The following is a 14,565-nucleotide window of genomic DNA, read 5'->3' as shown; positions in this document are numbered from 1 at the left end:
TACATTAATTTCAACAAGCACAAATCTACAGGTTATCATGGTCATAACTAGTTTATCCAGAAATACTGATTGCTTGTAGCTGATCTTCAGATTTCAGATATTCAACCAAAACTTCCATTTGACAAATGAATTTGATAGGCTGAAATGCAAGACCTCTTGATCCCAATAAGTCACCACCTTATATCTACAGTCCAATAAAACTTGAATAAATTTCTGTGATAGCAAGTGTGAGGTGATAGAAGCCCTAATCTTCTGTACTTGTAGACCCCAAAGTTTCCACAAAGGACAGAGAGGTCCAGTTGGGTAACAGTGCTCCATAAATTTCCTTTCACTATTAAAATGCCAAATTATTCTTCTACTTCAATGTCCTTAATGCCTGGAATTGACATAAATGTTTCATGCAATCTCATCAGGAAAACTATTTATTTAAAAAATTGTTTTAATAAAATATATAAATAAAACTATAATGTAGGCAAAAAAATCTCTCTACAAAGCTATTCATTCTCTTTTGTTACTTGGAGGCTCCTGCCAGTGTATGCTTTCAAAACAACTTAAGTGTCCCTTAATCATAAATCTAACCTTTGGGCCCACTAACTTCACATTGCGCCTCCTCAGTAGGCATTACCCACTCAGACTTGCCAGAGCCAACAGCATTTGCCTTCACTTATGGCAAAGTGAATGAAGTGAAAATAGATGCTATTAACTAGTCTGGTCTAAATCTGAGAACTTGGGAGACACAGGGCTGCAAAAGTTGAGAGATTTATTACAATCTTTTAATTTTCCTCTATTAGTTGGATACACAGGCAGTAAAGGAAATTATATGTCTCCCAAAAAGGTACTTTAGTGTTCTAAGAGTTTAAAAAAACATTTAGGTATTTGTCTTATGGACATCCCACTTTCTCTCTTTTAATTCACCTAGCTGATAGCTTATAAAAAAAAAATGGCCCCCAATCTCATGCTTTTCCACTGAAGTTTTAGAGAAATGGCCATTTATCATTTAATAAACTATCAATTTAGCTTACATAATTTTAGTTAACTAGTTCTATTTCTCCTCCATTTGTGCATAATAGTAATGATTTTCTCATCTATCTACTGGCCTCTCTCCCTGTTCTGCCTTTATGAAAACGTTTTTTAATCCTTCTGATTATCAATACTGAATTGCAATGATACTTAATTCAACTACAAGAACACATATGATGTACTTAATGGTCACAAATGGCCATGACCTCTCTACTTTTTAAATATGACACACTTAACAGTATGTCATCTTCAAGTGTGCCGAAGTACTTCCTTGGTACCCTATTCAGCAATAGGAGAGTCTCCTTTAGACTGGTTTTTCTATTCCAAACAATGGTGTTCATTGTTTCTTAGCAAGTTGAACCCAGGTGTTCACCAGGTAGAAATAAACAAATGTCTGTTATCCTTGACAAGCTCTTAGATTTACAAATTGTGTTCATTTCTTTAATTTGTCAGTATTAATGTCAGAAAGCATCTGTAGAATTTATTGAAATGACCCCCTTGAGTTTATCAAAGATAAAACACCCAAAAATGTCAAACCTTGTTTTAGGCGGTTGCTATCTGAATCCTGGTGTTGGGGGAAAAGTCTGAAGAGGGAAGGGAGTTGGAATGATCAAGTAGGCTAAAGACAGGAACCTTGTGAAATAAGTGAAAACAGATGGGACTTATGGTTTAGCATTGCTCATTTTAAATGTCACTGCTGGTCAATGATTTGTTTCTGTATCACATAATATTTATTATTGATAACCAGTTAGAGATTTAGGTAACTCAGATTCCCAGAAGGCAGAGAAAAAAGAATTCATGTAAAACTAGTGAAATCTGAATAAGGTCTGTATTTAATATAATTGTACCAGTGTCAATTTCCTGGTTTTGACAATGTATTATGTTTATGTAAGATGTTATCATTGGGGAAAACTGAGTGAACCATACACAGAAACTCTCTGTATTATTTGTGTAACTTCTTTTAAGCCTTAACCTATTTCAAAATAACAAGTATTTTAAAAAATGAAGAACACAGGCTATCAAAGGAAAAAAAAAAAAAGATTCTCAGAGAATGGTAAGGTTGACCGGTCATTTAACCTTTAAAAATAATAAGCAACAGAAATTGGTAAAGAATAAAAGTGGCAACTTTCTTTTACTTTTTTTTTAATCTTTCAAATGTTTTAGGTTCAAAATAGCTCTTGCATTCCATTAGCTATTGCCATCCCAGTAAACAGTACCAGATTTGACAACACTGCTAATAAGGAGTTCATCTTCTTCATCTAAAACATATCTTAATGTTTTTGATCTTTCCATCATTTTTTTATTGTGACTCAGGGCATGATTTGACAGCTCTTTCAGAATTCTAAATTCTTACCTAGTGGCAATGGAGCAGGTCTTCATATTTGCCAAGGTCTTTCTTGAAAGCACTTGCTTTCCACTTGTAAAGGATTTGACAAAGGTGACAGGCTTAAAGATTAAAATACTTTCGAATAAAGTTTGACAATTGCCAATCTCCACAATACCAAAATATTTTGTCATAAGATGTGTAGCTTGTTTCAGAAAGTTGGAGTGTTTCTTATTTCTGAAATCACTAAAATATGACAGATCAGCACTTTCTCACATTTGCCCTGAACTGTGAACTCTTCCCACCTCTAACAATACACTCTTCCCACCTCCTACATGAGACACACATTTTTTTCCTCCACAGCCCAGATTCTTAGATTAGAAGATATATAACAAATGAGAAATAATTACTAGTTTTTTATAGTGGGGATATTTGAAATAATGCATTGAGATTTTTCCCAGATCCTAGTTCATTTTCTTTAAAGCTATAATGTCATCTTCAGACACTCAAAAGGAAAGTTTTTCTCCCCCATGCACCTCTTACGGGTATTCTGTAGTTCCTTAGAGCATAGATTTCTAGTTAGCTTTTTCGCTTGTTTTTCTTTTGCTGTGAAGTCTTCTCCTTTGCGCCAGAAATATTTCTTGAGCAGATAATATGCATTATCTGCAGCTTCTGTGATGAGTAGACTGCAGCTCTACCTTGTCTTACAAAACAGATTTTCTATTATATTGCCTAAGAAATTAATAGCTAAAATTGTAATACAGCACCTATTTGGCTCATCTGAGAATTATAATACCTTGTTCCAAAGAAGAATAATATCAACATTATCTTACATTTTTTTAATCCCATGCCTTTTTGGGGGGAAAGTGATTCTTCTGATTTAAATTTACTTAATTTTCACAACAATTCTACTAGGAATGGGGATAGCCACTTGAAAGATGATGTAGCTGAGCTCCGAGAGAGTATGATTTGCCTTTTACTTATATACCTAGACAGTGCTAGAATCCAAAAAATGATTCAGATGTCTTTCACAGCCCTATGTTTCCACCACTGGGCAACAGGCATTGTGAGCAGGCTTATGATGGATGTCTGTGCATTAGAACAATGGGACCGCTCTCTGGCAACTCATGCCACAGAGCAAACATTCCTAATTAAGATGTTGTCATTTTACCTAGGGGAAAAGCTTTGGCCACATTCCAACATGCCCATAAATAAGAAAGACTACTAGAAATATGAGAAAGAATAGTTTCAAGCAAAAGTATCCTTTCATGATTAAGAACATAATTCAACATACTACCCAAACTGATTTATGGGTGCACTGTACCAGGCTAGTTTGTAATTCAGCCCTTTGTGCAGTGTACCTTCTGCTGGCCAAATTTGAAACTACATTTTTAAAGCTGGAACTTGAGCTCATTTACTCAAAGGACATCCCATTTTTTCTTCCAAAATTTATCATTTATTTTCTAATGAAGAATTACTAAAATTTTTGCTTACATATATACCCTTTTATTTCTCAGTGCCATCCTCTAACACACAAGTACATGCATAGCCCCATTCAATACCTGATTCTATCTTTTATTTTTGGTGAAAAATATGTTATATTGTACTCCTTTAGGAAAAGATCAAAGAAAACCTTTTCAATATGAAATCAGAATGAACTCCCTTAGTTTTACTGCAGATATGGCATTCCACATCTTACCACTTCATGCATATTTCCTGTCCTTAGCTTCTTTCAACTGCCCACTTTTCCTTTATATTCTGTTGCACTGTACATCAACAACAAGCATGAATTTATTTCACTATTTAACCAGACAATTCTACCACGAAATTAATTAATATAAAACAGTGACCCACTATGGAATTTTTTTTCTAAAAATATATCCACATCATGTTTTAAAATATACAGAATATAATGAGCTGACTGGTCAACTCTGTATTCAGGGCATTAAAAGAAACATCTATGTCTTTTTCTTTTATGCGCACAATCCCATGGATGCCATAATATTAAAGAAGATTCCTAGGGAAATCTGCAGCTGAAGAAAAAGGAGTGCTGAATTACTTCAAACTAGGAGTCCTGACCTTGTGCTTCTGAAATCTCCATAGGAATCCAGGTTCACAGTCCTAAATCAGATGAATTTGATGGTCTTTGCTTCATTCCATATGGAGGGCCAAGCATCTCATGTGTGTCATCATGTTAGTGCAACTGGAATTTCCCTTCAGAAGGAAGCCAGTGCCTTCTCCACAGCCACTGTCAGTTAACTATGCATGCCTAATTACTCCTTCACTGATTAGCAGCAAGAAAATCCCTGTCTGGACTGTGGAAGTGTTTCTAATGGCAACAGTCACAGACTGTGGCTGCTTTGGTAAATTGAGCTGCAATATGATCAGGCTGGGGACAGGCTCTGCCAGCAGGAGGAATAGACCTTTGACAGTGAAGATGGCCAGCCCCAAGAACTTCCTTTCCTTATCCTCTGATAGGCTGACATAATCCTCCAAACCTTTAGGAAGGTCTCGGCTGTCCCATATAGGCATGTTTCCCTCTTGACCTTAGAAGGGAAGGCTGAAATGCAGTACCTAGACAGCTATGCACGATCCTTGGCTTGAAGTACCAAGCCCCTCAGCTTCAATGCCTCCCCCTCTTCTTTCTCTGCAGGGGATTGAGTGAAATAAGAAAGCCTTCACTTTTATTAATACCTCTCTATTTGGCTTTTAAAAAATATGCTTCTTTTTATGATGCATGGTACTTATTCACTTTAGTTTTGCCTCCTGTAAAATGATAAAATACATTAACTTGCTCTATTCCCTTTGTTGTCTGAGCAATAACATTCCTTAGATTTCATGTGGCAGTTCCTAGGCATTTATGATAGGGAAGAAAAATATTAACGGTAATGAATAGAGATATAAATCACTGTGGCTATGGCATCTTGACATTTGTTTTCCTTAAACTCAAATCTACAAGTTTTCCCGAAACTAAGGGCTTGCAGCTCTGGAGCCATGAGTCAACTTTGCTCCCACTGAGTTGGAAAAAGGATTAAAGATGTGAGAGACAGCCTGGAGTTGTTTTTAGAGTCTTGGTCTCTCTAGAAGAATTGAAAACTATTTACACCTGTTCCTAAAAATGCAGGCTGCCATTGTCCCTGCTCTGGGACAATCTGCCTAAAGACTTTTGGAAGTTTCCATGGTAAATCAGAATGAAATATCTCCTCTATCTTCCAGGATTTGATGGCAGAAACATTATGGAATTATAACTTTGGTTAGGGAATGAAGAACAAGACAAGACTTTACCCCAAGAATCTATAAAGTTAACATCCCTCTGTTCTCTTTTAGTCTCCTAGTGAAATGATGGATAGAAAGAAAACAAGAACTGTGTATTTACTGAAACATGGTTAAATAAATACAGGGTTAAAATGGGAAACACCTCAGAGCAAGTGAAGAAGAGATCCAAAAATGATGTTGTCTCAGGGTTTTTTCTTTTTTATGGTGAATACTGCCCTATTATAATACTTCTCCTTAGAAAGATGATCATTAGTCCATGTTTTTGATTATTGTTATCCCAGCATCTTTGGGTTCATGAGAGGAGGTATTTCACTGGGAAGGAATTTTTTTTTAAAAGAATTGTGAGAAATGTACCTTTTCAAAAGTTTGGAAGAGCACAAATCAATCCCAGAAGAACACTTTAATCTTTGCCAAAAAGGGAGGTAAAATAATCTCCCAGGTGGCACTTTCTGAGTTTTCATAGCTCTGAAATTCCTACAGGGGCTGAAGAGATCTTTGTTTTATTGCAGACAGATGGACTGGGAATGGCCAACAAAATCCATTAAAATCAATAGTTAGCAGAGGCTGAGATGCCTTTGGCAGTGTAAGTACTCTGCCAACAAAGGCAGCTAGAATAAGCCTTGCTCACTAAACATTTTGCTGTAAGACAACTTGCTAGCTAAATTCTACGACAGAGTGGCGAGAAAGTCAGTTTAGATGTTAACGGAGAGGTGGAAAAGTACAATAGTTTTCCTTTTAATACACAGCTAGGCTAAATGTATTTTAAAGCACAGACTGAAAGTTGCCACTCTGGTGGGGGATGCTGACAATGGGGGAGGCTGTGCATGCATTGAGGCAGGAAGTATAAGGGAAATCTCTATACCTTCTCTGAAATTTTGATGTGAACCTAAAATTGCTTTTAAAAATAAAGCCTACAGAAAGAGAGAAAGAAAGAGAGAAAGAAAGAAAGAAAGAGAGAAAGAAAGAGAAAAAGAAAGAAAGAAAGAAAAGAAAGAAAGAAAGAAAGAAAGAAAGAAAGAAAGAAAGAAAGAAAAACAAACAAAGAAACAAAGAAAGAAAGAAACAAAGAAACAAAGAAAGAAGCTGTTTCTAACAGGCACATGAAAAGGTAAATGAGTTAATCTGAACAGTAAGAATATGGTTAATGTTGTGTTTTACTTTGTTTTGTTTCCCAATTTTACTACTGAATTCCTCTCTGCGTTCCTAATGGGCAGGTTCAGGATCTATTCACCACTTGAAAGGTATCATGAATAAAATCCTGAATTGGGAATGAAATGTGCATATTTAACTTAATAGAGTTAGAAAGCAAAACAACTGAAACTTAAGAAAAGACTAACATGTTATTTGTATGTGAACATTCAATGAATGATAACAATATATTGTCTGTGTATATATTTAGCAAGAATAGTGACCTATTAACCTGGTCCCCAAAACTGAGCTATTGACAACCCTAACACTTGGAGGCAGGATTATCCTGGATCCTCTAAGGATGTACGAAAAAAATATTTACAATAAAGATAAAATGGACAAAAAAGAATTCAGGGGATGAGAATAATTAGATTTTATCCTTGAAAGTGCTGTTTATTTGGTTAATACTCTTGATTGTTCTGACGATGGGGTTTATATGGAAAGACTTCCATAAATTATAATTCAAATTTAGACAAACCATAGAGTGAAATGGGCATATTAAAAATAAATTTTCAAATATGACTTATGATAAATCAGTTTTCTTATATTACTAGTGTTTTTACATTGTATTCAATTGTTTATGTATCAATTACATTACAAAATACAGTTCTTTTCAAATGTATTTTCAAGAAATAGTTCTAAAAGTTAAAATGTATCTGAGTACATGAAAGCAAAAATTTTTAAAAATCTCTGCATTTATTTCCAAACACTAAAAAGATAACAAGCAAAATGCTTCCTTTATAACATATTAAAGTAATTTAGTTTCTAAGCTGCATCTGTATTTTTATGAAAAATCTATTTTTTCAATATAGTCTTATTTTTATTCTTTATCATAAAATTGCCTATAATTCCTTTCAAAGTTTGTCTTATGGATAATAAATGTGTAATTTAAAAATATTCAATTGATGATTTTCTACAGCCCATCATATTTAACATTTTTGAATTGAGAAAATGATCTTTCAGGTTCTAGGGTAACTAGTAAATTCAGATAATATTCTGGTGAATGGAGAATATTCTAAATTTTACCAGTATTTATATTGACATGTGTGACTATTTCACTCAAAATATTTTCACAGCTGCCTTTTTCATCTATCATATTAATATGTGTTGGTATTTCACTCAAATATGTTTACAGATACTGCTTTATTTCCAGAAATTTTTATACCAGTTGCTTCTACTTATGTTTTAAAAATGTATTTAATGAATTTTAGAAGTTTCAAAGTTATAGGCCTTTAAGATGAAAAATTAATTTATCCAATTAATAAAAGGATCTCAAACTTAGTTTGTCTCTAGGTTAAGATAGTCCAGAGAATATTCACAGAACTTCGGTATTAAATCTTATATGCCATAAATGCTCTTAGTTTAATTTTTTAGCTACTTACTTGCTTCATAGGAATAATTCAATGACTTCTTGTCTGTATGCTTTTTTTCCTCAATAACTGCAATTTACTAAAAGCTTGAAAATCTGAAGCTTCTACATTTCATTATTTGGTTATTTTGATTAAAATTTTCTTTTTTTTTAAGATTTTATTTATTTTTTGACAGAGAGAGAGAGACAGTGTATAGGGAACACAAGGAGGGTGAGTGGGAGAGGAAGAAGCAGGCTTCCTGCCGAGCAGGGAGCCCGACGTGGGGGCTCAATCCCAGGACCATGGGAATCATGCCCTGAGCCAAAGGCAGACACTTAACCTACTGACCCACCCAGGCGCCCCTGATTAAAATTTTCCAACTTATCTTGAACAATATCTTGAACAAAAACTGAGAGATCTTCCTCTAAGATCAGGAACAAGACAAAGACGTCCATTCTCACCACTTCTCAGATCGAATGGAGCACTGGGTGTTATACACAAACAATAAATCATGGAACACTACATCAAAAACTAATGCTGTAATGTATGGTGATTAACATAACACAATAAAATTTTAAAAAATAGTACTGGAAATCCTAGCTAGAGCAATCAAACAATAAAAAGAAATAAAAAGCATTCAAATTGGTAAAGAAGAAGTAAAACTTTCACTATTTGCAGACATGATACTACATACAAAAAATCCTAAAGACTCCACCAAAAAACTACTAGAATAAATAAATTCAGTAAAATCACAATATACAAAATTAATACACAGAAATCTGTTGCATTTCTACACACTAATAATGAAGTAGCAGAAAGAAAAAATAAGGAAACAATCCCAAGGGTGCCTGAGTGGCTCTGTCTGTTAAGCGTCTGCCTTAGGCTCAGGTCATGATCTTGGGGTCCTGGGATCAAGCCCCGCATCATCGGGCTCCCTGCTCAGCAGGAGTCTGCTTCTTCCTCTGCCCCCCACCACTCATGCTCATGTTCTCTCTCACACTCTCACTCTCTCTCTCAAATAAATACATAAAAATCCTTTGTAAAAAAAGAAAACAATCCCATTTACAATTATACCAAAAAGAATCAAGTAACTAGAAATAAACATAACCAAAGAGGTGAAAAGACCTGTATTCCAAAAACTATAAAACCTGGATGGAAGAAATTGAAGATGACACAAATGGCAGGATATTCCATGTTCATGGACTATAAGAACCAAAACTATTAAAATGTCCATACTACTTAAAGCAATCTACAGATATTAATTCAATCCTTATCAAAACATCAACAATATTTTTCACAGAACTAGAACAAATTATACCAAAATTTGTATGGAACCACAAAAGACCCTGAATAGCCAAAGCAATCTTGAGAAAGAACAAAGCTGAGGTATCACAATCCCAGTTTCAAGATATACTATAAAGCCGTAGTAATCAAAACAGTATATTACTGGCACAAAAACTGACACACAGATTACTGGAACAGAATAGAGAGCCCAAAAATAAATTCACACATATATGGTCAATTAATCTATGACAAAGGAGGCAAGAATATACAACGGGGGAAAAACAGTCTCTTCAACAAATGGTGCTGGGAAAACTGGAGAGCTACCTGGAAAAGAATGAAACCAGACCACTTTCTTATACCTTACACAAAAATAAACTCAAAATGGATTAAAGACTTAAATGTAAAACTAGAAACCATAAAAACTCCTAGAAGAAAACATGGGCAGTAATTTCTTTGACATCAGCCCTAAAAACATTTTTCTAGATATGTCTCCTCAGGCAAAGATACAAAAGCAAAATTAAACTATTGGAACTACATCAAAATAAAAAGCTTTTGAAGAGCAAAGAAACAATCAACAAAACAAAAAGGCAACCTATTGAATGGGAGAAGATATTTGCAAATGATAAAACTGATAAGCAATCAATATCCAAAATATATAAAGAACCTACATAACTCAATACATACACACACACACACCAAATAAAAAAATCCAATTAAAAAATGGGCAGAGGACATGAATAGGTATTTTTTTCCCAAGAAAACATACAAATGACCAACAGACACACAAAAAGATGTTCAACATCATGAATCATCAGGGAAATGCAAATAAATCTATCATAAGATATCCCCTCATACCTCTCAGAATGCCTAAAATCAAAAACACCAGAAATAATAAGTGGGGGGGAGGATGTGGAAAAAAAGGAACCCTCATGCAGTTGGTGGGAATGCAAACTGCTGCAGCCACTGTGGAAAATGGTATAGAGGTTCCTCAAAAAATTAAAAACAGAATCACCATATGATCCAGTAATTCCACTACTGGGTATTTACCCAACAAAAATGAAAACACTAATTTGAAACACATGTGCACCCTTATGTTTACTGCAGGATCATTTACAATAGCCAAGATACAGAAGCAACCTAAGTGCCCATCCATAGATGAATGAATAAATAACATATGGTGCGTGCGCGCGCGCGCGCACGCGCGCACACACACACACACACACTGGAATATTATGCAGCCATAAAAAAGAATATTATTGCCATATGCAATAGGGGTGGAGCTAAAGGGTACAATGCTAATTGAAATAAGTCAGAGAAAGATAAACACCATATGATTTCACTCATATGCATAATTTAAGAAACAAATGAACAAACAAAGAGACAAAAAAAGAATTTTTACATAAAGAAAACAAACTGGTGGTTGCAAAGAAGGGAGGTGTGGTGTGGGGGGGTTGGGTGAAATAAAGGGGATTAAGAGTACATTTATTATAAGCACTAATTATACTTCAATAAAAAAGCAAATAACAAAACTGAGAAAAAATTTCCAACTTATCTTGAAAAATATATTAGAACTGAGTAACCCTATTTCAAAACATATTCAGTAGCACTGAAGGGCACTTTATTTGATTTTTAAAAGTAGTTATCAAAAGTTAAGACATTTCTAAATTCTGGTTGATGAGAGGTAGCAAGGAGAGAAAAAGTGTGGATTGCCATGTTTAAGCAAATTTTGTATTCAACGTTACCTTCATCACAAAAAATGGTCATTAATTTATTATCTATCACCTATCTATCTATGTAAACTTTGACAACGGCAACTTCTCTTTAGGTTATAGGATGCTGCAGCTTGCTTGGCCTAAATTATGAAGTATGTCTTTACCACAACTAAATGCAAGTCACTCAGTTATCCAAGTTTATTAACTTAGTAATAACAACATATACTTTATCAAATTTATATTTGTACTATTAATACAAAAGCAATCAAATATGCCTTCAATGTTAAGCTTTTCAACTCCATTTGTAATAGAATGCTAATGTCAGGTGTTTTACCTTTAACAGTATGACAACTCCATAGTTTTGATTTAATGAATTGAATGAAAAAAATCTATCCATTCTTGGCATTAATATCACTGATTTTCTCTTTGATGCATCTGATGCTAATGATATTAAATTGGCATAATTTACTGTTTTTATATTTTTTCACTAATGAAGCCAACACTTTAACAGCTATAATTGCACAAGAAAACTAAAAACAGGAGAAATTGAGAAGAACAAGTATTTGATCTAGACGAAAGACCATGTTTAACAGAATGATTTTTTTAAATGAGCCTCCTGTACTGACACAAGTTAAATCTCTTTAGAGAGAGAGCGCTGGGCCAGGGAGGGGCAGAGGTTGCGACGGGGGGGGGGGGGGAGCGGGCTCTCTGTGGTGCATCTCAGAACGAACTAGAGGGGCGATTGCGGAATGAGGTGGAGAAACAACTAAAAGAGTAAGCCGAGTCTCAATGGGGAAAAGCCGGCACTGCCGGGCCTTTCCGGCCCACCCAAGCCCCGCTCTCGATAGTCTTCTGGAAGAAAGTGGTTTGAATCACATTCAACGTCCATTTTAAAATGAAAAAATCAGGCATAAATGCTAAGCTGGACCGGAAACTGGACAACAGACATGAACTGGGATTGTTTCAGGCAAACTGGAAAGTACTTCCGGCTTCTTTATATAGAATCCTGACTATACAGACCATGACTGAGACTCTTGGAAGGGATGTCCTTTTTAACTCGTCACTCGTTAATTCCTTCTAGTTACTTAACTCAAATGTATACACAGATGTATAAACATAGATGTAGTATTTTTATAGTAAAGAAATAAAAAGTACCGTGCATATATATGTATAGAGAGAAAGGGAGAAGCTGGCCAAGAAGGCAGGGGATGCACTACTATATTAAAAGCAGTTTTCAATCCCAAAACATACCCAAGCCCCTTGACTATTTTCAAACTACCTATAGTTATACTAAGTGATTTGCTTAACACATTTATTTATACTAATCTAAATCCATCCTAAATTTACATATCTCTTGCATAGGTAAATTGTTATCAGTCATTCATGTGAATGTGAATTAGTTTAGTCCAATTGTGTTGCCTCAAATCCACCTTATATCACCTGCTGGGTGAGGACCTGAAATAATGTTTGAATTAAGTAGGAGGCAATAAAATAATATTTTAAATTTGCATTTCTTTTAAAGATTTTATTTTATTTATTTGAGAGAGTGAGCGAGAGAGAGAGAGCACAAGCTAGGGGAGAGGGAGAAAGAAGTAGGAGCTGGATGGGGGCCTGATCCCAGGACTCTGGGATCAAGACCTGAGCCAAAGGCAGATACCCAGCCAGCTGAGCCACCCAGGCGCCCCTTAAATTTGGGCTTGTATTTACATACTCTGAATCCTTTCTACTATACCAGAATAAGTTGGGGTTTGGGATTTTTGTTTTTGTTTTCTTTTTAAGGAATAATTACTTATTTTAAGCTTTACTAGGGACTGGCAATAAAGGTGTGCTATAATTTCTATGGCTACTGAAAATATTAGAAATTGACAATCTGATTAATCCAATTTGTGGACCTGAATCTTTCAAAAGAGCTGTGTGGTGAATAATCATGGAAATTGTCACATTCAAATATTTCTGCTATACTATTAAAAAATCATTATATTCTTCTATCAAGTAAGATCAACAGCTGGTCTCTCTCACTTGCTCATGCACTTATTTGGCTATTATATTACCAGCACCTGCCCGGCCCCCACATACACACCCTTCACACACCCCTCATATACAATGCATGTAAGTATTTGTTATGTCAATATTGCATAATATATTCTGCAAAATATTATATTTTGCAATATATAATATATTGCATATATTATATGCAATATATTGCATATAATATATGCAATATAGTTTTGGACAAAAATATATTGCAATATACCAATGTCCAAAACCAATGTTCTGCTTCATGTGGCGACTTGGAGATTTTAATTCCTTGACTGGACAAGTATACTAACTTGGATAATGTAGAAATGATCTAAATGATACATCATGACTGAACTGGAGATACAGTTATAGTTTTATACAGTCTGTGGTCATCAGAGTCTCTCTCCATTCTAATTTCCTAAAGGCAAAAAAAAAAATTATATCTTTGGGGAACAGGGCCAGAAGTTAGTATGAAATGCGCTTATGTGTGTCTTTCCTCAAAACTTAGCTGAAAAGAACTGATTTCTCTCAAACTGTTTTAAAGCTTCTATCAGGGGCACCTGAGTGGCTCAGTTAGTTAGGTGACTGCCTTCAGCTCAGGTCATGATCCTGGAGTCTCAGGATCTAGTCCCACATTGGGCTCCCTGCTCAGCAGGGAGTCTGCTTCTCCCTCTGACTGTCTCCCCTCTCATGCTCTCTCTCTCTCTCTCATTCTCTCTTTCTCAAATAAATAAATAAACCTTAAAAAAAAAAAAGCTTCCATCACTGTTCTGCTGCCTATTTCCCAGTAGTTGTATTTTTCATCCTCCTACCCCCAAAATGCACACATGGAAATATACAGTTAAGTATACCTCTTCATTCTTAATAAGTTTCTTTTCTCTTTAATAGTTTTTGATTATGTTCATCCCAAGCACATATATCAATTTTTCCCTAAACAAGAAAGGTATTCTCTTATGCCATCCTCTCTGCCCTGCATAAATATTCCCACAAAGAAAGTGACCTGTTAATTATGAGTGATTGCTTTTCCCATCCCAGGGTGACTGAAGAATAATTTCAACTAAGTATTCATAGTCAGGGATCATCAAGTGATTGCTCTCCAGATTAATCTCCCTGGGCCCAAGTGCTGCCTGGTTGTAGCCTGAACATGGTGCTGCATTATATCTGTCCTATTCAGCCCAAATAAGAAGACCTAATTTGCTAAACCATTTTAATTCCTTCTGCACAATTTAATTATGCTTCAGTGCAAAACCACCTGTGACCTTGGGTTTAGTAATGAAATCCACTCCCCAGTCAACACTACAGAGAGTGGTCTGTTTGGTAAAGATGGTGCAAAATAAGAATCTTAAACATTGCTCATAACTGGAGAAACAATCTTCTTTTTGACTTGTTCTCT

The sequence above is a fragment of the Callorhinus ursinus genome, unplaced genomic scaffold (genome assembly GCF_003265705.2).
Source record: "Callorhinus ursinus isolate GAN/ISIS: 27379988/994484 unplaced genomic scaffold, GSC_fseal_2.0 scaffold8, whole genome shotgun sequence".
Classification (NCBI taxonomy): domain Eukaryota; kingdom Metazoa; phylum Chordata; class Mammalia; order Carnivora; family Otariidae; genus Callorhinus; species Callorhinus ursinus.
The sequence above is the reverse complement of the archived record's forward strand: the minus strand, read 5'-3'. Positions refer to the sequence as shown.